This window comes from Bicyclus anynana, chromosome 5, assembly GCF_947172395.1.
Source record: "Bicyclus anynana chromosome 5, ilBicAnyn1.1, whole genome shotgun sequence".
NCBI lineage: Eukaryota > Metazoa > Arthropoda > Insecta > Lepidoptera > Nymphalidae > Bicyclus > Bicyclus anynana.
This window is the reverse complement of record NC_069087.1, coordinates 13470697-13497100: the sequence shown is the minus strand read 5'-3', so window position 1 is coordinate 13497100 and position 26404 is coordinate 13470697. Positions and strand designations below refer to the sequence as shown.

The 26404-nt window shown below is 35.9% G+C and overlaps 1 protein-coding gene across 6 annotated transcripts in view; it reads left to right on the top strand.

Annotated features, from left to right (window-relative positions):
- LOC112047017 (syntaxin-1A) overlaps positions 1 to 26404 on the top strand; it is a 109768-nt gene that overhangs the window by 996 nt on the left and 82368 nt on the right. The gene's annotated exons all lie outside the window — the stretch shown is intronic.

The window sequence follows — 26404 nt, the reverse complement described above, 5'->3', positions numbered from 1 at the left end:
TATGCTATACCAGAATGTGTATTTCAAAATTTATAAAAATTTTGTAAATATAATAAATTAAAGTTAAAATTTAATTTGTGCCTTTTTTTACAAACACATTTTTTACTTAAAACTCATAATAAGGTTTATTTAGAAAGTAATATTATGATATTCCTATATGTATTACTGTCTTCTTCATTTTCTTCAGTCTTAAACATTAATTACCTCACTATTGTCCATTTCTGAGGTTTTCCAGACTCTCATTGTTAGTCTCTTGAATACAATATTATTTTGAATTGTACTATATTTGGTACAGTATCATGGTCTGAGATGAAACATCATGAATGTGGGAAACTTGATTATAAATTATTAAAAAGACAAAATATTATTACATAATTTTCTGCTATAATAAATTCACTGTATATGAATGAATAAATATGAGTATATGAATGTACTTAACATTCAATGGGAATGGAAACATCCTACTATTAAGTAAATGGAAACAATAATGTCATTGAGGGCCAACTATGGTGAAAAATGCTTATAAAGTGTTTCCTTAAAAAGTGCCTATTCAATTATTATGATGCTAAGTATAAACCAGTTGTATGGGTTTAACTTAACAGGCATTTACCGCTGCCTAGTTGAAATAAATAATAAACATAAAATGAGACTGGAATCCAATCATGGATTTACTCATTGTTGAATAAAAAAAAAGTATTAACAGTTTTTTGTTGTTTTGGACATTCTATTCTATTGAATGATTGTCATCCTAGTGTGAAAAGTTAATGATTGTAATTATTGCAGGATCTACGATAAAGTCTGCTTTGCTTTACTACAGCACATATAGATACTATGGATGTATTATAAAAATACCTGTATAAATTATATAAATGAGAGTAGTGACTAGTGACACCATTCTTGGTGATTCATGAATTCTTGCAGTTATTCTCTCTTATGCCTATTTTGGACTACTTTAGTATTTTAGTTGAGTACAAACAATTTTTGGATTTACCGCCCAAAAATAGTTCATACTCGACTAAAATACTAAAGTAGTCCAAACTAGGCATTAGATTCAACTGATGGACTTGATTGACAGTGTAACGACAGGTACTAAGGCTTAACACCCATGGACAAGGCGGTACATTGTTGTTGCCTATAAACAGGGCAACACTTTAGGCATGCACTAAAGTGTTGCCCTGTTTATAGGCGATGATTACCCATTTACCATCTGGCATTTGCTAGGTCTGTCTATAATTTAAAAAAAAATCCCTTCAAGTTCCCGCTAATTTTGAGTACAAAGCATTCCAAAAATCGATTGTGTGTGGGCCGTTTATGCACTTGGCCATGTGATTGGCCGTTGTACGTGGGTTGCCCCCATTTGCATTAGCGTTTTTTTTAACGGGCGTTCTAAAAAAGCGTTCAAATATAGTATGAAGTTAGAATGAATCTATTGCAACACGACTCGAAAAAAACTCGCGTCGCGTTTTTAAAATGCTGACGTGTGAACATAATATACTTCTACTATATTGGAACGCTTAACATCCGTTAAAAAAGCGCTCGTGCGAATGGGGGCTTATAGTGATATGACACCACACATGAGCGAACGTGCCTGCGTGTTTGTGATTACACACAAGCACGCATGGGTTAGTGTTTAGAAGAAGTTAAAAATCAACTAGTTAGTAATTATTGCTTGTAGGGTTAATCAATTCCCGCAGCGCGGTACGACACGATATTTCACGACAGTTAGGCTTTGCACGCCGGTTAGCTGGTTACTTATCAGCTGACGGTATCGCTATCCGGTGCCGCGGCCTTCGCAACCTGACTCACAAACATCCGTCATACTTGCATCATCGATCTCGCTTTTAATCACCGTTCGTTTAATTCAGTGATTCCCAAAGTGGTCTATATCGAACCTTAGGGGTCTATGTCAGCGAAAAAAAAATTGGGGGCCTATAAAATGAGTGTCCACGATAGTGGATCTCAACACATACTATCTTATAATATCAAAACATGTACATTATTTTAAAGGTACCAATGAAGACAAAAATTTATTATATATGTTTATAAAACTGTGTAAGTTGTAGGATACAGAAAATCAATATCAGGTAAATAGGGGGTCTACCCAACACGGTAAAACATGGCAAGGGGTCTACGACTCGAAAAAGTTTGGGGAACTCTGGTTTAACTATACAAATTACGGATCCGATTGAACGTAAATTGATTTCATTTTCTCATTCCACTTTGCTCGGAAATAGTCTTTTACAATAAAACTACAATCTACTCCTTGCCAACTATTTTAGACTATTACTTAGCTACTCCACTGAACGCACACATGCACAATTTTGTTTTTTTTTTTATTATTCTTTACAAGTTAGCCCTTGACTACAATCTGACCTGATGGTAAGTGATGAAGCAGTCTAAGATGAAAGCGGGCTAACTTGTTAGGAGGAGGAGGAAAATCCACACTCTTTTCGGTTTCTACACGGCATCGTAAATCGCTTGGCGGTACGTCTTTGCCGGTAGGGTGGTAACTAGCCACGGTCTAAGCCTCCCACCAGTCAGACCTGGACCAAATAAGAAAACCTCAATCGGCCCAGCCGGGAATCGAACCCAGGACCTCCGTCTTGTAAATCTATCGCGCATGCCACTACGCCACGGAGGCCGTCAGTAGTTTGCTTAGATTATATATTTATTTATATATAGTTTTAACACTTCCTAAACACAACTCGACATTGCAGACTATATACTCGTATAAGTGTTATTTGTGTAAATAACTTTCATTGTTTTCTTTGCGACTAAATGAAATGAGGACAATTAGCCAACTTTTTTTTTTACCCAATTTGTTCGCCTCAGTTTCGACGCGCTAGTAACATATCTAATAGTATAAAATCTTTGCTCCTTGATGTTAAAATATTAGTAGGTAATGTCCGTAAGCAATATAAATGTTTTGACGGCTCAAGTAAACTCAAAAGTTTGGAATAGTCGTATATTGCCGAAGTTTATTATAATTAGTGACTAATTGATTTATTTTGCTAAAATCCGACGAATCCAATTGACAACGTGACCCAGATTCGGCAGAAAATCCTCTCATAGAGCGCAGCATCCAACGTTGTAGAATCGTTATAGGTCAAAAATATATAATTCGCATCGGAACAGAGTAAATACAGTCTATTTAAAAATATTTCAACGCACATATATTATATAAGAAATCTCTCGCTACCAGCGGCGCTAACATGCGACCACCGAGATAATCTGGTGAAGAGAAATTGACACAATTAAACCAATGGGGATGCAGCAGGAAATACCGCTATCTCTTTATTTCCGTTGGTACGAAAGAGATAGGACTGGGACAACTCTGACGCCATTGGACGAAATTAAGTCTATATTTCTCTTCACTGGTTGCATGTTAGCTCCATATACCTTCGAAATAGTGTTAGATAACCTTGTGAAAAATAATAGTCAAAATTCAACCAATGGCGGCGCTTCAGGAAATACCGCTATCTCTTTATTTCCGTTGGTACGAAAGAGATAGGACTGGAACATTGGACGCCATTGGATGAATTTTTGTCTATATTATATACCGAATGGGGTATGGATTTTCATCCTTCTCCTAACAAATTAGCTCGCTTCCATCTTATATTGCATCATCACTTACCATCAACCCCGAGTAGCCAAATGGCACGTTGATTCTCTTTCTACGATCGCAAACGCTTCGAAAACTAGAAAAATGTATAGGAATGACAGATCTTGATCACGTGACCTGTCGATAGCAAATGTCATTCCTATACATTTTTCTAGTTATCGAAGCGTTTGCGATCGTAAAAATAGAATCGGCGTACCATTCGGTTATAGAGGTAGGTGAGATCTAAGTCAAGGGCTAACTTGTAGAGAATTGAAAAAAAAATCTCTTTACTGGACGCATATACCTACTGTTTTAAATGTAGCAGCTCGCATTTTATAGAGACAAGGACTTGTTTTTGTGTGCGCTTACTTTTCTTCCGGTGTTGACGTTAGCTTTGTTCTAGACAATACAAACTGTTGTAAGGCTGTTCCGGTACGAGCTATTTTCATGCCGTTACTAATTTCAAAAGCAATTGCATTGTAAAACTTCAGTTGCACTCTAAGGGACTGCTTCGCTACCTTTTAATAACTGTCAGATAGTTTAGACATGTCAATGTAGCAGACGCCCCGTGGTTTTACCCGCGTAATTCACGGGTATGCGATGATAAATATAACCTATGACACTCATAAATAAGGTGGCTTTCTATTGCGGACGGAATTTTTGTGATACTTGGTCAATTGATCTGGCGATTTTTTGACAAAGTACTTAGATGTGCTAGTAAATCTATGCATAATAGCCAGATTTAAGTGCAGATAACTGGGGAACAGTAAAAACAAAAAAGAAGAAGAAATACTATACAATACACAAAAATACAAAAAAAAAATAAAAATTTAAACTTAGCACGCACAGGCGGCCTTATTGCTATAAGCTATTTCTACTAGGCAACCCCTGACGGGAGGACTTGCAAAGATAGAGCGAGAACTATGATTTTAATAGTCACATAATAGCCATGTGTTACAGTTAACATTCATTATTTATGTCATTGTAGAGGGGAATTATCAGTGTTGGTATAAATAAGAGGGTATTTGACGACTTCAGCTCAGTTGTTTGTTAGGCAGCGTAGACACCGTTAGGCTGCCAGTCGTTCGTGCAATAATGTTTTGTGTTGTAATTATTGTTCATCATAAATTGTTTAGTGTGGGTATGGAGAACAAGGTGTTGTTAATGCATTATAAAAGGTACCCTTAATTCTAGAACCCTATTCTCAAGATCACAAGTCCTGGGACCTGCTCGAGATGTTTCCTCTACCACAAAATAATGGTACGATCACTGTCGCTATTACCCGTCACATTACGCGTCTTTTTTGCAAACTACTCATGAAGGTATTTCAAAATTGGACTGATGTCTTCAAAGTACGTAAAGAAAAGATTTATATTCGATTTTTGGATGAGAAATAACAACTCCTATTGTGTCCTGTATTAATACGTTGCCATGTTCATTTATCAACACCGTAATCATTTATCAAAATGCGCACTATACCGCCTACTCACATGTAGGCGGTATAGCGTTTTCCCCCATTGTAAAGCCTCGACGTCATGCACTTGACATCAGCTGATTCACGTCTTGCGTCGAGTCTATATTTAGATGTTGTCTTGTCTCGAGTACTCGGTAACTGCTTTTACCCGGTGTTTCCGCTTTCTGTAAATTTCCCATAGACAACCAATAAACATGATAGACTTTAATGTGTTTTAGACATTATTTAGTGTCATTTTTTTTATTAAAAAAATCCATTTGTTTTTTACTAATACCAACTGAATTGTCTCGTTGGTCCCATGGTATTTTTTTTATTTATTACATGTTAGCCCTTGACTACAATCTCACCTGATGGTAAGTGATGATGCAATCTAAGATGGAAGCGGGCTAACTTGTTAAAAGGAGGTTGAAAATCCACACCCTCTTCGATTTCTACGTGACATCGTACCGGAACGCTAAATCGCTTGGCGAAACGTCTTTGTCGGTAGAGTGGTAACTAGCCACGGCCGATGCCTCCCACCAGCCAAACCTGGATCAATTAAGAAAACCTCAATCGGCCCAGCCGGGGATCAAACCCAGGACCTCCGTCTTGTACCACCGCGCACACCACTGCACAAAGGAGGCCGTCAATTATGTTAACCTGTCGGTCATGAGATCTTGGGTTAGAGTCCTGAGTCAGGTTATGGAGATTTTGTAGCTTTCTTCTTCCTCAGAATCAGTCTTAAGTTACGATAAAGATCGGATAAACCAATTCGAAGATATGTTTCCATTACGATAGAGAGTGACTGACATAAAAGTCATGTAAATATTCATTGATTTTGTTTTATTACAATTTTTTGGATGTATTCCTAATGAAAACCAAAAAAATAAAAATTTGTAACTAGGTACTTCTATACCAATATTTTTGTATGTAACGAATGAACTGAAAACCAATGGACCGATTTGACAAATTCTTTCACCAATAGAAAGCTACATTATCAGGGAGTAACATGGGCCATGTTTCATCCCCGTATTCCCACGGGGATGGGGACTACGCGGGTGAAACCGCATGGTTCTGCTAGTAGCACTATAGATACCAACTCTAGGAAGTTAACTATCAGTTACTTGTTTTAAAGATATACAGAGATAAATTAACTTCTCTAACTCTTAAATCTGTTTAACTGTTTTATGCACGAAAGTGAGGAATTTAATTAGTTCGTCTTAATCTTGTGCTAAAGTTCCAGTTTATTGTTCAGATTTTGTTAGCAAAATGTTTGAGAATATTAATTTTATAAAGGTATTTTACTCATCTAGTTTGTATGCAACGAAATACCTACCTTATTGTATAAGTTTTCTAGTTGTGGTTTTTCCAAGAATTTGTTTATACGAATAATTATTTTATGATATCGATAGATAGAAAGAAGCCCTAAGTTTCCTTATGATATGGAAGAGCGCTTATAAATATAATAAAACTAGCGGACCCGCTCAAGCTTCGCTTTGACGTAAAGAGATGGGACTGAGAAAACATCCCCGCCATTGGACTATATTTTTTCTATATCTTTTCATTTGTTGGAATATCACGTCGGTCCCATGTTAAGCGTACAGTAGTGCTAACATACGACTCACGGGGTATTAGTGAAGAGAAAATATACAAACGACAGCCAACAAGCAGCGCAATCGGAAATATATCTTTTACTGCGTTGGGACATAAAGAGATGGGGCTAAGACAACTCCGACAATTAGTAGACTATTTCTCTACGTCTATTTATCTTCAAGAGATATTTCGTAGGTCGCATGCTAGGCCCATAGCAGTGCTACTCTCTAACATTGTATTATATAACTCTCAAATGAGAGTTTCGAATTCATCTATTTTTCTCATTATATAGTATCGTGTTAGAAAGAGAGAGAGATAGAGGTGAATTCGAAATTCTAGTTATAAAAACATCATTACAGAATAGCCCTACTGGTGGACATTTTCTTGGTCCGTCAATTATAACTATAAAAAAATCGCATTTCTCAATACAGTAGTACGTATAGCTAATTGCTGACCAAGAGGTATTATAGTAATTACAAGCAATTCAATCCACCTGTATTGTATTGTATTGTTTAGTAAGTCAAGGACGTTTTGGTTATTACCTCCACAGGCTGAGAAATACGCCGCCGAATGTAACTGTTACGTATTTACAAAGGATTTTTTTTTTATTTTTCAAATCTTCGTTTATTGTTATTATTATTATTACTACTGAGCTAGGAGCGTATAGTGTGTTTATTATATTAGTTTATTATACTTTGTTTACATTAAAAAATGGGCATCATACAAGCGTGCGGTGAGAATGAAAAATTCAACGTTTTTATGTAGGCATCCGCATGGATCGGACGCATTGCATCAAACGGATTTTAGTATACTTTGTATAGAACACAAGTGCGTCCACTGACACCCGCATTGTAGGGATCGCATTGAACGGATTTTATGTACTGTGAAATTAAAAATCCGTTTGATGCGATACGTCCGATACGTACGATGCGGATCTGTGGACGATTGGAGATTCCTGAGCAGATGTCGATGCTACCAAGATAGATCAGATAGTATTGGGTAATGTATGTGTAATGGTTTATTTTGTGTTGTCTAGTATTAGTTTAGAAGTTCCCAATTCCTATGGCCACCATCTCTCCTTCGTTAAAAATTCTTGAATCTCATTATATTTCGCATTTTTTTAATGATATATGAGCACATTTTTAAAACTGTGATTTAAAAAAATTAAGGTCTTTTCATACAAACTTTCAACCCCTATTTGACCCTTCTATATTTATTTTAGGGTCAAAAAGTACCCTATATTTTGCATACTCAAAAGCTCTATAGTATAGTATATTCGTTATTAGCTCTATGGTATATCAGTACAGAATGCAATTCTAATTTAGCTTGCAAGACCCGCACCTAACAATGCGAGTTAATTTAATACTAAAATGAAATAAAAGCTTGTAAAAAAGGTGATCACGAAAAAGCTTGCTTTAAATAATATTGTTTCATCGCTGGTTCTTCAACATGGATCGTACATTTGGCCGCCGGTGCCAACGCCGTCAATACCTGTAATCTACCGGGAATTTAAATTCATTAAATTGGGACGCGCTTTTGCCGATTGACTGAATTGCGTTTCGTGATTAATTTAATTTTTATTGGTTTTTTACTCGTATTTCCATGTCAAAGACTTTTATGATCAAATGAAATGATCATCAGCTTTACAGTCAGCAAATTGTAGTAAAAATTTAATTTAGATTGAGAAAAGCTATATTGTAGAGGCTCGTGATAAATAACATCTAAGGGTTAGTGGTAAATGTACTTACGAGTATATTAAAATAAAGCGAGTTAGTTACACTAAATGGACCAACTGTTATAGAACAACGTTTGATTTGTCTTGCCCCAAATTCAGGATAATCATCGGGAAATTCGAGAATTTTCCATACTATCAAAGCTCCGTGCAGGATGACGGGTCTGCTAATGACAATAATAAAAAGATAACGATACAAAGTGGACGAATCCAAAAATAAAAAAATCTGCCACGTATTTTAACTCTTCAAAGCGGTAGCAATCAAAACTCTTTGCAGCGACATTTTGGGGGTCCATGAAAAGAGCGATGCAATCGTGCTCATTCACGTTCACTCACGTGCACAAGCGTATCCGGGATTGCTGCATTGTGGGGAGCCTGCGATTATCACAAGAGTGGGTAGCATCTCCCGCCAACAAATTACCCAGATATCGCTTTGCAAACTTTGCACGATTAAACTTCTGTGCTAACTCTTCTGTGCTAATTGCTAACGCGATTTAGCGATTGAAGTTATCACGTTTTGTGAATCAGTAAATCTGTATTACCGTGCATTTCTTAAAATACGTGTCGCCTTAATTTTGCCGACAAAAAGCTGTGAAAACTAGAAATACGCTAAGTTTCATGTTTTTTACGTAAATTCTTAACAACAGGTTTTCAAATTTACTTATATTTCTTTTTTAACGGCTTGAACGTCTTTTATGTTTTATTTCACTTTTGATGCGAGGCTTAATAAAGTGGGTAGAATCTCCACCCACAAATTACCCAGATATCGCTTTGCAAAGTTTGCACGGTTAAATTTCTGTGCTAATTGCTAACGCGATTGAAGTTATCACATTTTGCGTCAATTGTGAGCCAATAAATCGATATCGCTGCGAATTTCATAAAATACGTATCTCCTTAATTTTGTCGAAGTTTAGGTTGGCTTTGCGAATATGCTAGGATCAAGGTTTTCGTCATAAACCTTCGCAGTTAAGTAAACTTATCAGTTTGAATGAAGCCTTTTCTTTTTTTCAATTTTTGATAGGCTTGTTCTTACCTGCAATCATTCCTGATGCGAGTAATGATGTAAAAAGCGCTCTGAGAGTTTGCTTGAAGGAATTTATAGTATCAGCAGATCATAGAGGAATTTTTCTTTATAAAACTTCGTTTATTCTCATGTTCTAACATTAATTACAACGACTGCGTTTCCATATTCGATGATTACTTTTCTAATGCGAAAAAATGTTACAGTTATTTCTGAATTACAGCTAAATCTTGCGCTAACAAATTCCATGATGTAACTAACTAAAGTTACGACTGTAAATTTATGACCGTCGTAGCCTAAATTTCACAGGCCATGTTGGTTTCGCATCGGAATTGCAGTATTTCCTTGGCTGTGAGTTGTTTGATCTCCTTTGGGCGTTGTACGACTATTCCCCGGTGGGGTAGTTACTACGTTTATGCATTAGGATGGGATTACGCAACTGTCGCTTCGGACTTGGACAAGATAGGCGTCCACATAATTATTATCCGGACGGATTATACGGATTTTTAATTTTACGGTAGAATTTAATGGTAGATTCGGCGTTTCTTACGATTCGGGTACATACAACTTACTTACATACATACAACATACTTTTCATACAAATAATACTACGATCCGTTTGATGCCATGTGTCCAATATTGCCTCAAAAACTACTAGCTAAGCTATCATTAATGATAGTTAATAATCGTTTATAATAATTTGGCTAGGGAACTTAGGAAATCTATTCACAATATATTTTTAACGTACTTAATTTGATACACTTTTCATCCAATAAACAGATGGGTGAAGGTCATTTCTAATACGAATCTTCTATTATAGTTAATTGAAAGTATGCTATAACCTGTTAAATGGAAACTCCAGTAACAAGCAGGTTATATCGTCATAACGATGGCTAGAAAACTAGCGCATTTAAACCCTACTGGCGCCGCCTGGCGGATCCAAGTAGACATTAGCGGCACACCCTTGTGCATTGTCCAAGTTACCCACAATATTTGTGTTAATGCTCCTGGCAGTTGGCCAACTCGAGCCTCCACTCGACGGGTTTCCCCGAGGTCATCTGCTTAGTTGCCAGTAGCCAAATAAACTCATTGATTTACCGGTATTTTATTAATAACCTGCTAGACCTTATTCGTTATACATAATTATTATGTAAATTGGCAAGATACCCGCAAACGCCTACATAAACCCACGTGTCAAGTAAGCAAAAGGAAAACTAATCAAAAATGTTAGGTATTAGAGCAATATCCACCCAGTTATAGTTGAGAACGTTACACTCGAAAGTGTAGGTAGACGAATAGATACATATACCTAGGACTTATGGTCCAGTTAGGTTAGGTTAGGTTCGCTCCAATTTCGAAAAAGAGGTGAACCGACGAATTCAACTCGGCTGGACAGCATTTGGGATATTTCGCGATATATTTTCGTCCTGAATTCTTCAGTGTCTGAAGACAAAAGTCTTCGAACAGTGCGTGTTGTCAGTAATAATCTATAGTTCCGAGACTTGGTCGCTAACTATGGGCCTCATAAGAAGGCTCAGAGTCACACTGCGGGATAAGCTATGTTCAGAGTGTCTGCATGATCGAATCAAAAATGAGGAGATCCGCGGAAGAACCAAATTCACCGACATAGCTCAGAATTGTTATTAGAGCAATATCTTTTTTAAAGCGTATTTACTGCTTCAATAAATATCGCAGCCTTGCCCCGCTTCTGTTACAATGTGGAATGTAAATTCCCTTTTATACCCCTTAAGGTCTGTTGTCTTTGAGCAAGTCCCTTTCGCGACCTTATCCATTATGAACAATGTGTAAAAGGTCTTCATAAAATATTCCTTTCCACACATTGTTTACACAGTCGTCACTATTATACGCAGCTATAAATTTGAGCACGCTAAGCCGTTTTTGGGAGACATTGGAGTGGCGCAATTTGTGAAACAGAATTATTCATGGCGTTCATTTTATACTACACGTATTGTATCAAAATTTAATTTCGTTACACATATTGTGGATAGCCGTGGGCTTTGTTTGGTGTTAATACTGAATGTTGTTTTGCATTGTGATTAGACTAGCCCACGCCCAGCGGTTTCAATCGCGTAGTTCTCGTTCCTGTGTATGGGAATAAAATGTGTCCTTCACCGTTTGAGACATGTGATATTTAATTTCTTAAAATGCACATAACTGAAAAGTTGAAGGTGCATGCCCCCGACCGGATTCGAACCCACATCCTCTGGAGGCAGAGGCATATCCACTGGGCTATCACGGCTCAGTAATTGTATTTAATGTAATGTAAAAGTGTATGTTACCCACAAAATTATTTTTAACTTTGTATGACATAACTGACTAACGCGTCAACCTTTGCATTTTTTGTTCCTTGTAAACACACATGAACATTCAACCTTAATAGTCTCATCAAATTTAAAACAAAAAGAATAATGTAATTAACAATTAGTTTCGAACTGTCTGGCTACAAGAATTCAAGAATTAAAAAAAAAAAATTATTTGACGAATTTTCATGAAAAGTTCATCAGTATATTCCCAATTTGCCCGACACTGATGTTATTATGAATCTTGGATTTATTCGAAGAAAACGTAGACACATGGCTCGGAAGTGTCATCGCGACGGCATCTGTTATTCGTCACAACGGAAATGTACTCAGCTTTCTGTGACTGTGTATTTTCTCTTTATATGCTCCTGCTTTGCTAACTTTCGTTCAATACACATCAAAGACTTCTACAGTCATTGTAATCTAACTATAGTCTGGCAAGTTCGTCGATAACACTCCAATGATATGCGGGCGACAGGGGGAAAGACAGCGCGGATGTGAAATCATGCGCGCGGAGAAGTGATGTGCATCAGTCGTGCTTTTCATTCATCGCTACACGCCCCCCGGGCCGCTCGCAACATCGGGAGTGTTACGAACGAAGTTGCCAAGCTGTACTCTTAATCTAATATTATAAACAAGCTGAGGCCTATCTATCATTATCATTATCCGGTAGGTAGCCACTTTGTCTATCAGCCATGATATTTGCGGGACAAAATATGTGATAATCAAGGGTAAAAGCCATCTGCACTTCAAATGTAAGTCTTTTCAGATTACACAGATTTGTATGTAATCAACTGAAGTAATAAGATCAGAATTTATAAAAAAACCTGGCATAAAACAGTGGAAATTTGCATGGTTAAAATTTATATGGCGCACAAATTATAATAAAAACTTCACAAGTAACAATTCATTTGCTCTGTCTGTTTTCTAGCGTACTTAGTCTCTGATAATATATTTTTATCAGATCCTCACTATTTATGTAAATAAAAATACGCCATTTTAAAAAGATAATTTTGACACCCATATACGTCGAATTGATAACCAACTCCAACTTATCTATACGTCTATACTTATATTATAAAGAGGTAAACTTTGAAAGGTTGTAGGGGGTTATCTCTGGATTACCTCGTTGAACCGATTTTGAAAGTTCTTTTAGCAGAAAGCCACGTTTTGTGAGTGATGTAGGCTATATTTTATCCTCGTATTCCTACGGGAACTATACGGATAAAAACCTGTGCTGTCCTGCTTGTTTTTAATAAAGGAAAAGTTTAAATTCCAACCTGTTTAATTAGCCTAATAGGTCTTAACTCTTTATCACACTATTATTATAAAGGCGAAAGTGTGATAGTGTGGAAGTATGTTTGTTCCTCTCTTACCATGTTGCTACTGAAGCGATTTGGCTGAATAGAAATAGATTTAACTCTGGATTAACACATAGGTTACTTTTCATCCCGGAAAATTCCGTAGTTCCCGCGGGATTTGTGAAAAACTGAATTCCACGCGGACGAAGTCGCTGGCGTTCTATTTTATTGATATAGAAAACATTTGAACTTGAATACTCGTAGCTATTATAATAATATATGTACAAAGTATCCAAACATTTCCTAATATAATCACGTTTAGGTATGTTCTAAATTCAAAAAATCGATATGAAACAAAATACTATTACAAGGAATTCCGGAACCCGCGTTCCATAGTATTCTAAATTCAAAATATTCGGTGTGAGGTCTATCACCCAGTCTGCAGAATAGTTACACATCTTTGCCGAACTGCTGGAACAAATAAAAAAAAAACTAACGTCTATTAACTTATTTCAAATTATTATTGTTATAAATTAATTATTATTAATTACAATAATTAAAACCGGGATTCAATTTTTTTTTATTATTTATTTATTTTTCACGTTAGTTTCAATTTTAAAATAAATGTTGTCTAATTCAAAATCAAATGCCATCAGTATAAGTCTGCAAACATTTTCATTTATGCTCTTGTAAAGTATATTTACTGATACTTAGTGTGCATGTAACAATGCCAACTTGTGTTGGGGCTTATCTCGTAAATTATCTCATCGGTTAGCGTTGTTGTTAGAACACGTGGGAACGTTTCGGCCTATTATCGTATCGTATACGTATACGTATATCTTAAGATGTACGCGTATTACTCCTACATCCATCTTTAACATAATCTTCTATGTAAACTAAATAGAGAGTCGTGATAGCCCAGTGGATATGACCTCTGCCTCCGATTCCGGCGGGTGTGGATTCGAATCCGGACCAGGACATGCACCTCCAACTTTTCAGTTGCGTGCATTTTAAGAAATTAAATATCACGTGTCTCAAACGGTGAAGGGAAACATCGTTAGGAAACCTGCATACCAGAGAATTTTCTTAATTCTCTGCGTGTGTGATGTCTGCCAATCCGCATCGGGCCAGCGTGGTGGACTAAGGCCTAACCCCTCTAAATTTGAGAGGAGACTCGAGCTCAGAAGTGAGCCAAATATGGGTTGATAACGAACGAAACTAAATAGAAGCTATTTAAGTCGGGCTACAGACCTTCAGTTTTAACTGTACTGTTCTATATAATCGAAGTTTCAATCTAAATCGTTAGAAAAACTGTTGTTTAATGTCCGTAAAACTGACGGACACTACACAAGTACGATTTACTTAACAGTTCAACTGTTTAGTTAAAACTGCACGTCTGTAGCACGGGTAGCACTTTATTGTAAACTGGCAGACACCACGCGGTTTCGTCCGTGTTGTTCCCGTTCCCTTGAAAATTCAGGAATAAAATTACTATAACACTCACAAATAAAGTGACTTTCTAGTAGTAGTAGTACAAACTCGTAGTATAATAAGCTCGGAATCTACTGAACTGATTTTGAAAATTCTTTTACAACTAGAAAGTTTAAGAAACAATTTTCATATGAGGCGCCTGGTATAACAATTGTAAGTGAAATTTGTTCCTATGTTATCAAAAAGTAAGAAAATGTCTGTCTGTTTGTCCAGATTTATCTCTGATAAAGAAATCTAAATGTGACTTTCACTGAAAGATAGAGGTGGTCATTGTGCGAGTGACATTTGATAAAAATCAGCTCTCTTGTACCCATACATAATGCCAGCCTCTGACGATCAAGTAAACTCACATGCCTGCAGCGCTAAGGGCTTGACAGCCGATAAAACTGATCGTGTGTTAGTCGCGATCCTCATAGATCGTCATTGTTCGTTATTTACTTGATCATCAGTGGCTATACGCTTATTTTGGGGCTAAGTAGTCATGTGGGTATTATTTAAGTATTTTAAGTATTCTGTATGAGGTGCTCTTTATTCCGAAAAATCTATGGTTCCCGTTTGTGAAAAACTGAATTACACGCACTTGAAGTCAGAGGCGTCTAGACCAGTAGTTGTAAATATATTTAGTTGTATTTTCCCAACTTGCATCACAGTTCTTTTGTCTAACGATAAATTCTTGCAAAAAAAAAAAAAAAGATCGGAAAATTTAATACCGCTCCCCACATTCCACGTGAATGTTTCAGCGCACCACCCAATAACATGTGTAGTTTACGGTTATTGGGGAATTGTAAAATATGTGCCGGATTTGAAGCGACTTCGACGCGGCCCTTGTCATTTGTCGCAGGTGATAAACAGGGCACTGGCCCACGAATGGCGCCCACCTTTGTTAACTTTATGTGACGCTATAAATTGTTCACTTGAGTTAAAACGAATATGAAAATCGTGCTAGGGTTCGTAGCGAGTGACTGTAGAATGACGTCATTGAGTTTTGTAGCTCTCGATGTGTGTGGTTGTGAGGCTACGTGTTGGTTTAGTTTAGTTGTGCTTTATAAAGCACACAGGTTGACAGTATTTATGCACGTAAGCCACTGGCATGTATTGAGCTATTGTAGCACGAGTGATTTTTGTGAAGTCGAAAGCCAAAAAACAGCATGAGTGCTACAATGGCTAATTACGTGCAGTGGCATACACTTTTTCTACGACCATAATAAAAGAAATAAAATGATTTACACAATTTGGTAAATAGTATATAGGTAATTGGCATTGGGCATGGCCTTCTCTGTTTTATATAGGCGTGGCCTAGATTTAGTCTTAGCGTGGCCTCCAAGATTTTGCATCTATAAGGAAGCCTGAATTTTAGCTAATGCAATGGAACTATTTAAAAATTAAAAAAAAAACATTGTAGCACGGTTTACCCGTGTGGTAATGAATTATACCAAAATACTTGTTGGAATGAATAGCTTTGTGATATGGTTTGAGGTTTTATATTGAGTAGATTACGAAATGGGAGTAGAAAAAACAATTTTAAGTTATTGTAAGTCCGTTATCAAAGAGTCGCCGGTTCATAATATATAGTCATTTTGAACGTTTTAATTCTTACAACAAACTGGTCAGGCCTGCCTTCTTATAAAAGTGGAAATTTGGAGCTTAGACCCACCACACTGCTCCGATGCAGACATAAGTACAAATACATACATACATACATATTTAGTACAGGGATTAGGACAAATAAGTAAGTAAATTATGGTCTTATGACTCGGTTGATAACGCGCTGGGTATATAAAAATTAGTCCTACATATAATTTCACAGGAACATATATCATCATACAACACAACAATTTATATTTAAAAAAATACAACAGGAATTTAAATAGCATGGCTTGTGTTTTTAAAAAAAAAGTAAACACAGCAAATTGAAACGAACGATTTTACGTAGCGAGTCAATGTTACGAGGAAAATAAATCGTTTTAGAACTGTTATACCGAGTAGTAATAAACTGGTGACAAATACTATTGACACAAGAATTGTAGGCAACTTTAGTAAGGCTGCTATTTTAACTGACAATGAAAATTAAACTACATTTTGTCCGTTTTCGTTGTCGGCATTGAGAGTTCTAAACTAGGCGTGAAGTTTAGTGTGGCTTTAGTAAACGCGGACATAGTTAGAAACAGTGTTCTATGTAAACTTGCTTTTAGAAATGTGTATAGAGGGTAATAGAGAGACCATCTGTCCAATTTAGTTTTAGCTAAGTAACGAGTAAATTTCAAAGAAATCAATGTATATGCACATATAAATCTGATTTAAAATCTAAATAAACAGTGTTGTTAATGTCTTCAATAAGAACGCTTAAGCGTTTAAGTGCATTCCCAAGTATTATGTTCACACGTCAGGGTTTTAAAAACACGACGATTTTTTTCGAGCTGTGTTGCATTTACAATTTTGGGCGTTGGAAATAGACCTTCATTTAACTTCATACTATATTTAAACGCTTTTTTAACGGACGTTAAAAAAACGCTCGTGCTATGGGGGCTTATAATAATAAATATTTATCAAATATCAAGAACTTTTCAAATTGAAGACAAAAGCTGAACTCTGTTTTCAAACTGTGTCCCTGTTACACATTATGCTGTTATATTATGAAGATAAAATTATCTAATTGTTTATGTTTTGCATAACACACCACATATGTACTCGTAATAAAATTAGGGTAAACAGTTGCTAAGTACCGTGTACTAAAATTTACATGATAAAATCGCAAGTATTATAATGATCATGAAATTAGCGAATGTGCGATCTTTCGTTATAGCACGAGACTCTGCTTAGCGGCCTGTTTCAGGAGCGTAACGCTAGCGGAGCGAGGTAGCGGAGCCGAGATACGGAAAAATATAAACCAATAGGATTGCAGAAAATCTCCGCTCTTCTTGAGTGGACAGGGACTTGCGGGCTAGTTTAAAAAATCATGTAAAACCGGTAAGCGGAGCGGGGAAACGGAGCGGGGTTAAATAAATTAAATTTAACATTTATTTATTTAACATAGTCTGCAACGCCGCTTCGCATTAATCCGTTTCTCCGCTACGCTCCCTCCCTCGCTCCGCTTTGGTGGACAAGCAGCCTTAAGGAGGGCGGGGTGAAATGAATTACGTAAGGGTTGCCGCAGCGTTCACTCTTATCCGCTGACTTCGATACAAATTGCTCACATTTTTAGCTGGTTTATAGCTCGCCTCTGGCAGTGATCGGAACACGTTGCCTTTAACCTTCCCGGTAGACCTCAAGATTTATCTTAAACTCCTACTCGGTTATTTGTGAATAAATTCAGATTTATGATTCCCATGGGTGGGTCCTTGTCCGATTTTGTCTTCGCAATAATATTCTATCCCACATACGTGGATGTATTCTATAAAATGTTTCGGAGCAGCGAACGGTCGTATCGCTTTATGTGGTGATATTGACATTGATATGTTAGCCTCTTTATTAGAATTATTGCGGAACTGGATGACGCACACTTGATAAAAAGTGGTTCCTATAAATTCTGACCATTTATAAAACGAGCTTGTAAATTAAGCATATTGATATTGTATACCGATTCAGTAGTTTACAGAAAATCACTATTAACACCTATAATTGTATTCTGTGCTCACTACTGGCTCACTTTAGGTGAAGAAGACTCTCGAGTAAAGGAACCGAATTTAAAAGTTAGCACTCTTCTTTCCGTACTGCTATAATTTGAGAAATATAGTATGAGGAACACGTTCAACAAACGACTCGGCAACAACAAATATAATAACATATTGCAAATAAAACAAAGTAAAAGCCGGATCCGAATATTATTTACAATGTTTGAGGTGTATTGTATTTTACACAATAGGTACCGCTGTCAAGTTACCTTGAAGAATACTCACAGAGATGGGGTTTAGGGGCTGTAAAAGCTCGCGTTAGCGCCCGAGTTGTCACTCGACGGCTTTACGATTTCATCCGAATTCGTGACAAGCGTGTTACGGGGGCTCTGTTTTTGCCTTAATTCCAGACGTCCTTGTTCATTATGAGGTGTTACAATTACATAAATTTAGGTTTTGTTAACACTTTTTAACTACGATGTATTTTTATATGATGTCCTTTTCGCTATGCTCAATGAAAATGAAATAACTCCGGACAATCTAATGTCGACGACAGAAAGCGAAATTGTAGTAATCCACAAACTATGGAATATATTTTTATTGCACTGTTCGAATCAGAAAATAAAACTGCTTCAAATGGTCTGAGTCACGTAACTCTACGATGAATAGTTATAAAATTAACATTTTAAAAAATAGGTTTTAACTTAAACGAATGCAGGATTCAAAAGTTTTCGTAAGTTACAAAAAACAGTAACAGTTTCATTGTGTCGATTACAACAAAAAATATTTTAGTTTACATCATAAGTAAGAGATACTAATCTTCTTGAACGAAGAATGTTTACAACGTAAAGTTGGGGAAGAGCCTTAGTTCAAGTATTGCTGCTTACAACGTTTTTGTTTTCCTCAAAAAATGCCTTTGAACCAGCTCCATACACTGTAGTGCAATTACAGCGGTTTAAAATTCTGTAAAAATAGTTCGAAATGTCGTAGTCAACAAAATTTTGGCAAATAATTGTTAGAATGAGATTTCAGTGTTAGAATGATATGTAGAAAAAAATAACAAGTGTAATATCCAAAAATAGTAAGTATAAGTTAACAAACATGCTAGTTATGATTTTTTTCGGAAAACGTTTTTTGGCTCTATTGAACACTTTCGTTTTTGTGGATGACTTATACAATTTCGCTTTCTGCCGTCGATGTGCATTCACTTTGTTCTGTGTGTGCACCTGTATCTCGGTCGTCATCTAAAGTCATCGAAAGCAATTGACATTTTTCCCAAAAGATTCCATAGAAGACGTAATAAGAACCCAACACTTCCTTTGCAACTTAAGCTTGTGCACTTTATTGTACTACGACACTTAAAATATTTTTTTCCTTCATGTACGCATTTGTTTTCAACACTATGTTTAGAAAAAAGTATAAAACATTTCTAACATCAACCCCGTGTGTTTCATCTTCGCCTACAGCTCTTTATCATTCAAAATGTTTATTTTGTAAATTACCTATCCTACTATAGCTTACTGAAGTTAATATATAACTTATAGAAGTTAATTATGCTCGTAGTATGTTCTGAGCAGTGTTAATATTTAAAATACTCTTTCATTTCAAGCGTAAAGTGTTTGAAACACGCAACTGAAATTGGTTGGCTTTTAAATATTCGTACGTTCCTACGAAGTGTTTAAAAAATTCTATAGTATTTTATAATGACCCGTTGGAAGTGTCCCTTCATTAATCCGATCATCCTTATAGCTATATCTTATATCTTCTTTACTAAACGCATTTTCAATATTGTAATTTGTTTCCGTAATTCCCGTAATTGTTATAATATTATAAACATTTGCCGAATGCTGTACTTAACGCTGTTCTAGCTTCTCTTTTTCTTCTGCTTTCTTAAAAAACCCATCATGCATATGCAATGCATAGATTTCTCGCGATGACAATTACTCAACTCAAGCAGTTGCCGCAAGTTATGACTTTCATTTTTCTCTGAGACACATAATATTGATTTGGCTTGTTCTGATAAGTGAGGTCATAAATCATGTCGCAAGGAATGCCTATCCAAAGTTGGCGGAAATTGGTTCCAACTTTGTTACCAACCAAACTCCCAATGTTGAATACAAGCAAATATTGGCTCATCTGAATATAAGATTTACACGAATCTAGAAGTCGTTCGTTGTGACTTTCCCATTTCTGTAAGATTAATAACATTGATTTGGCATGTTCTGATAAGTGGAGTCATAAATCATATCGCAAGAGGTGCGTGTCGCCTCATATATTTGGCTGAAACTTTACCATTAGTGCTACTAACGAAATTATACCATTTATTTATATAAAAGTGGTTTATCCGCGATCAAGTCAACGTATAAATTTTGACCTTACGTAAAATTAAAAAAACTTTTAGAGGAAAATCTTGTTTTGACGTAATAACCAAAAATACTTTCAAGAAGAATAGTATACTGCTTTTGATGATGAGCATACCTGCCGTATCTCCGAATGGAAACATACATACATACATACATACATAAATAACATATTATTATCGTAATAATGTCGACTTTATACACTATATCAGACCCCTTGCAGTTTTACCTGCGTAGTAATTACTCACTGATAATGAAGCTTTCCATTGGTGAAAGGATTTTCGAATCGGTCCAATAGTACCTAGACTAACTAGAATAGAACATGAAAATATATAATCAAACGTCGACCAAGTAATAACTGTAAAATACAAAGTATTTAACAATTCATTTTGTATTCTTGCAATATCGATTCTTTGGCAGAAATCGTAGCGCTGGCGGGCGTATTTAGACGTAGCAACCAGAAATATTACAAAATGCCTCTGGGCATTCTGGGAAATGAAAATGAATGGCGTAGCGTAGCATGAAGTCTTTTTTTTATTGACTTACCTGGAATTCATTTCTACGTTAATGAAAGAACCTTCAATATAACAGCATGTATTACAAAATAATAATGATTTTGTGGTATGCGAGCGTCCATTAAAATAGGTCACCAGCACCTGTATACGATCTGTATAACGCGTTCACTTTCAGAAAATGAAAGCCACCGATTGTTTTGACTTTTAATGGTTTTCGATATAAAATAAATATTTATATTGTATTACTTAATGAACAATGAAACATATTTTCGAATTTACCGCTTGGCGAAAAATATCATCTTTCGCCAAACGGTTTAGCATTCCGGAACGATGTCGTGTAAAAACCGAAAGAGTTGTGTGGATTTTCATCCTCCTCTTAATAAGCCCGCTTCCATCGTAGATTGCATCATCACTTCATGATTACAATCTCACCTGATGGTGAGATTGTAATCATGGGCTAGCTTGTAAAGAATAAAAAATATATAGTTCGCAGAGCTGGTCGTTCAGCATAAAAATAATATACTTGTCGAAATTCTGGTATATTAGAAGGTCCGCTGTAACACAGCCACAATTTATTTTGTATCTACGATAGACGTTAAATATGGAGGTTGCTTTTATATTGTTTCGTTTTACTGCTACATAAAAATGTTTATTAATTCTCTTTATAAGCAAACTTTTCATTTCCATCCGCTGTGCATAGGTAAACGAGTTCCGCCCTAAACCGTAGGTCAAACTTTTCTTCGTAAAGTTTACCAGGCTACGAGTCCCATATTATACATTAAAAATATGAGGTACACTGGATTCTACTTATTTCAAGTTCGTTTCGTATGCCCCTCGGGGACAGAGTTTTTATACTGGAAAAGAAAAATGTGGTGTAAGTTAGTAAATTATAATTCTTTTGTCGTCTTTAGTTCTTTACGTTTCCTTAATATTATATAATTTATTATACAATACCTTTTATTTAATACAGATTCTCAATAAAATCATAATCGTTATTAAGGTTCTTGATTTTTGTTCTCTAATTTTATGACTATGTTCGAAGTGTCTTGTCTAAGTCATGCGTTTACAATAAATTGTACCTAATTTGACTGTACTTACCGAAAAAAATATGATTATCTAGCGGACGCCTGCGACTTCCTCCGCGTGGGATTCAGTGTTTCACAAATCCCGCGGGAACCATGGATTTTTCCGGGATGAAAAGTAGTCGTATGTCTTAATACAGAATAAAATCTATTTCCTTTCCAAATTTTAGCGAAATCGTTTCAGTAGCTGCTGCATAAAGGAGAAACAAACAACACTAACACACATAATATACTTACAGACAAACTTTCGCATTTATATATTAGTGTGATGTGATGTGATAGTCTTCCCAAATTTCGGTTTAAGATATTTTCATGATGTTAGGTTAACAACAAATTAATTCTGTAGATGGAACAGTTGTTACATCGTGAATTTTATTTTTCTCCTAGTCGTATAATTGTGTGTCTAATTTAGAGACGAGCCTCGCAAGTGACCCAGTTCTACGTAATCCTATTAACGTATATAAACCGAAAGCCTGAGTGGCCAGACCTACCTCATTAAGTTTATCACGTCACATCACACTTCTCACAGATATTATAAATGGGAATGTTTGTTACTCCTTTACGCCGCACCTACAAAATCGATTTGCCTGAAATTTTAAATGGATATAGAGTTCATCTTGGATTAACATATAGGCTTCTTTTTGTTCTAAAAGAATGATGGCACCCGCGAGATTTGTGAAAAAAAGAATTTCACACTAACCTAGTTGCGGGCGTCCGATAGTTTACTGTAAGTTTATTTATTTGATTAAATATTTATATCACAAGAAGTACATAACAAAAGAAAAATGTATATAACACATGACATAGTGCATCAATAATGCAAGCACTGGCGTTTATGTTTTTTTTATATATTATATTATTAAATGTTAGACATTCTCCTATCAATAGACCTCAATAGACTTCAATAGACCAAATATAAAACATGCCTTCAGTCGGCAGACCGTTAGCTTTGTGTGAACCCTTCGCTAGAGACCTTTTAAAGTTTTCTTACAACAAAAAAATTATGTGTTTTTCAAAGGATTGCTGCAAAGCTAAGTTAAGACTGGTGACATAATTTCTCATATAATGCCGAGGAAAATTAAAAAGAAATACGTTTTAAACTTTTTGTCTGGACGGTTGAGAGTCTGGACCCTTGAAACCTGCTATCTTGCAAAACCACCATAGTTCAAACACCATAATTGGCTACCTTACTTACAAGCAGTGTCGTGCACTTCATAGATGCAAAAAATGCATGCCTACCCTGAGAATTCATCTCGAAACTGTATTGGAGAAGAATTTTTCTATTTTGTACGTACTGTGCCTACCTTAGTTATATAACTTGTGCGCGCCACTGCTTATGAGTACCTATGGCTTTCGAAATTTCAGCCTTCCTAAAATGAGGCACGTCTAGCTACAGCATGATGTTAAGTCCACTATAGTTTGCTCTATCCAATACTAGTTTTATTTTCTATCCCATTTGTTTCCTTTCTCCGATGCCTGTACCTTCTGAACTTTTCTATTGTAGCGTATATAAAAAGTAATAAAGGAACACAATTTTCTTTCCCGCTTTTGTAGGGCGCTAATTTTACAGATTGTGGAACTTTGATAGGACGCGACGTCAATGAAACACGAAAGTATTCCTGCCACAATAAAAGCATAAAAGATGCTGATTCATACTACGAGATAGGCATTTTTAACAACACGAACGTTGAATGACATCTTGCTTTTAGCCCCATTCTGGGGTCTAAGTTTGACCGTAGATCATTAATTTTTATTTTTGACTAGCGGACGCCTGAGACTTTTAACGCGTGGAGAAACCTGAACCACGACATTCTTTATTAACTGCTAGCTGACATTGCGTGGTTTCACCAGCATGGTTCCCGTTCATGTAGGAAAACGGGGATAAAATATAACCTATAGCACTCGGGGATAGTGATCGGGGACTATTCAATGAAAAACAAACAAACGAACGAACAAACAAGCAAACATACATACAATCAAATCTTTTCTTATAAACCTTCCTCTTGAATTACTATCTATAGTTTAAACCAAGATCTAAGCATATAAACGTGGAAAAACACGCGACTTTGTTTCACTATGTTTGACCAACTATTTGGGGTTTAAAAATAAATATATATTTATTTATTGTATGTAATTTACACATATTAAGTACTTATATAACTTTGGTTTTGTGTAGTTAGGTATGTAAATCGGAAATATTATTCGGTCCGAGAACAAGGTCTGCCCCAAGTGAATCAATACTTACTACGTGCGAATTGACATTGAGAATAGTTGATTACTGCATATCTCGTAATGAAGGCCCTGCGCCTATTGTACAATTCCATGAAATACTACAGATTTACTAGAAATATTAATTAGTAACTTAATTCCTTAACACATATTAATCAATAAGGCAGATGCAATGGTCGTAAGAAACTAGCGGACGCCCGCTACATCGTCCGCCATTAGACCTCCTTAATCCGGCCCTCTCGCAAAATCCTTTCTTAGCGGACCTCTACTATCTATAAACTACCTCACTGCCTTATTTCATCTTTGTCAGGCAAGCGGTTTTTGAGATTTTGTGATAAATGAAATTTCGCATTTATATATTAAAGATAAAGAATATTGATGAAACAAACCAATAAAACCTAATGTATATAATATTTTATTTAGCAACGTTCATTTTGTTGTTACTATACATCAAGTAGCTCAATCGCTAAGGAATCTTATATTTATTTAGAATTATACATATATTAATGTTTTCTAACCAAATGTTTAACCTAAATCTCTATACAAATTCGTGTAACTTTTAAAGCCTTTGTCTCAAGGCTTGTTGAATTAGGTTCGCACATTGTTTTCCCTCGAGCCCCAGTCAAAGGGTCATTGCGAATGCGAAGGTGAAGTTCTTCTCTGTAATGGCCCAACTTCACGGCATTATGGAGTTACGAAATAATGTTTTCCTTTTCTGTTCGCAACTCTAGCCAAATAGCTCATTAAAATTACGGAAAACTTAGTCGCCCACTAATTTATTGCAATTGTTGTACGATAAGATATTGTAACATTCGTTCAGCAAATGCTTATTTAAATTTAAATTTTGCTCTGTATGGTCAGAACAAACACTCCGTTAGGTTAAAGTTATGTGTGAACGTGACGTCATGAAACAGTTAAAATATAGACCATTATCATAGCGTTTTCGCTCGTATTGTCAAAAAAAAATTTAAAAATTGATATGTGTTCATGTCTCAAAAAAAATGACAATGTATCTTCAATCCAGTAGAACGCTAATGCTCCGATTCCGGAGGCTGTGGGTTCGAGTCCGGTCCGGGGCATGCACCTCCAACTTTTCAGTTGTGTGCATTTTAAGAAATTAAATATCACAAGTCTCAAACGGTGAATATGGGTTGATGACGAGAACGCTAATGAAAAATTAAAGACCCTTTTAAAAAAAAGTGTCAACTAGCCTATTAAAGCAGCTACACGCTACACTAATTAGTCAGATTATCATATACAGCAGCGCGCAATCCATCTCGTACATACACGAGTACGTACGCGGATTGCATTAAACCGTTTTGTGTACAGCTTCATTTGAGTAAATAAACGAATGTTGTTACAATTATTCTGATTATGTATAGTTAAGTTTGCGGCATTTAAAGCTGTTGATTACCGTTGATTCGCTGTATAGTAGTATTTAAACCTAAAATTTCAACAAAGTAACGTGAACTTAAAACAGTTTGCTTAAAAAGGTCACTTTGCTTTGAAATAAAATTGAGGTATTTAATATCAATCCATGTTTATGGACTGCTAGGCATCGCAGAGATCTGCACCGCTACGTCGTCGAAATTCCTCGGACTCGTACTAAAAACTTTTTTTTAAATTGTCTTAAATAGTTCATTATCGTTCTAGTAGACAAATTTATTTTTCATATTTTTTTGAGACGTTATTACCTACATGAAAATTGCAATACGAGCCAAAACGCCTGTCGGTTGGTTCAAAGGCGAAAAGGGAATAAAAAAAAAAGATTCCGACGAATTTACAACCTCCTCTTTTGTTTGAAGTCGGTTAAAATAATGTTTTTTTTTCTTGAAGAAACATTTTTTATTAGGCCAATTAATTAATCAGATCCTTATTAATTAATTGGCCTAATAAATGTTTGGATGTTTCGATGTATACTCTGTAACGCCGCTACTACTGAAGCGATTTAGCTGAAATTTGGAATGGAAATAGATTTTACTCTGGATTAACACATAGGCTATGGTTTCCCGAGATTTGCGAAAACTGATGATTTTGATGATATGAATGTATGTTACTCTTTAACGCCTCAACTACTGAACCAAATTAGCTGTA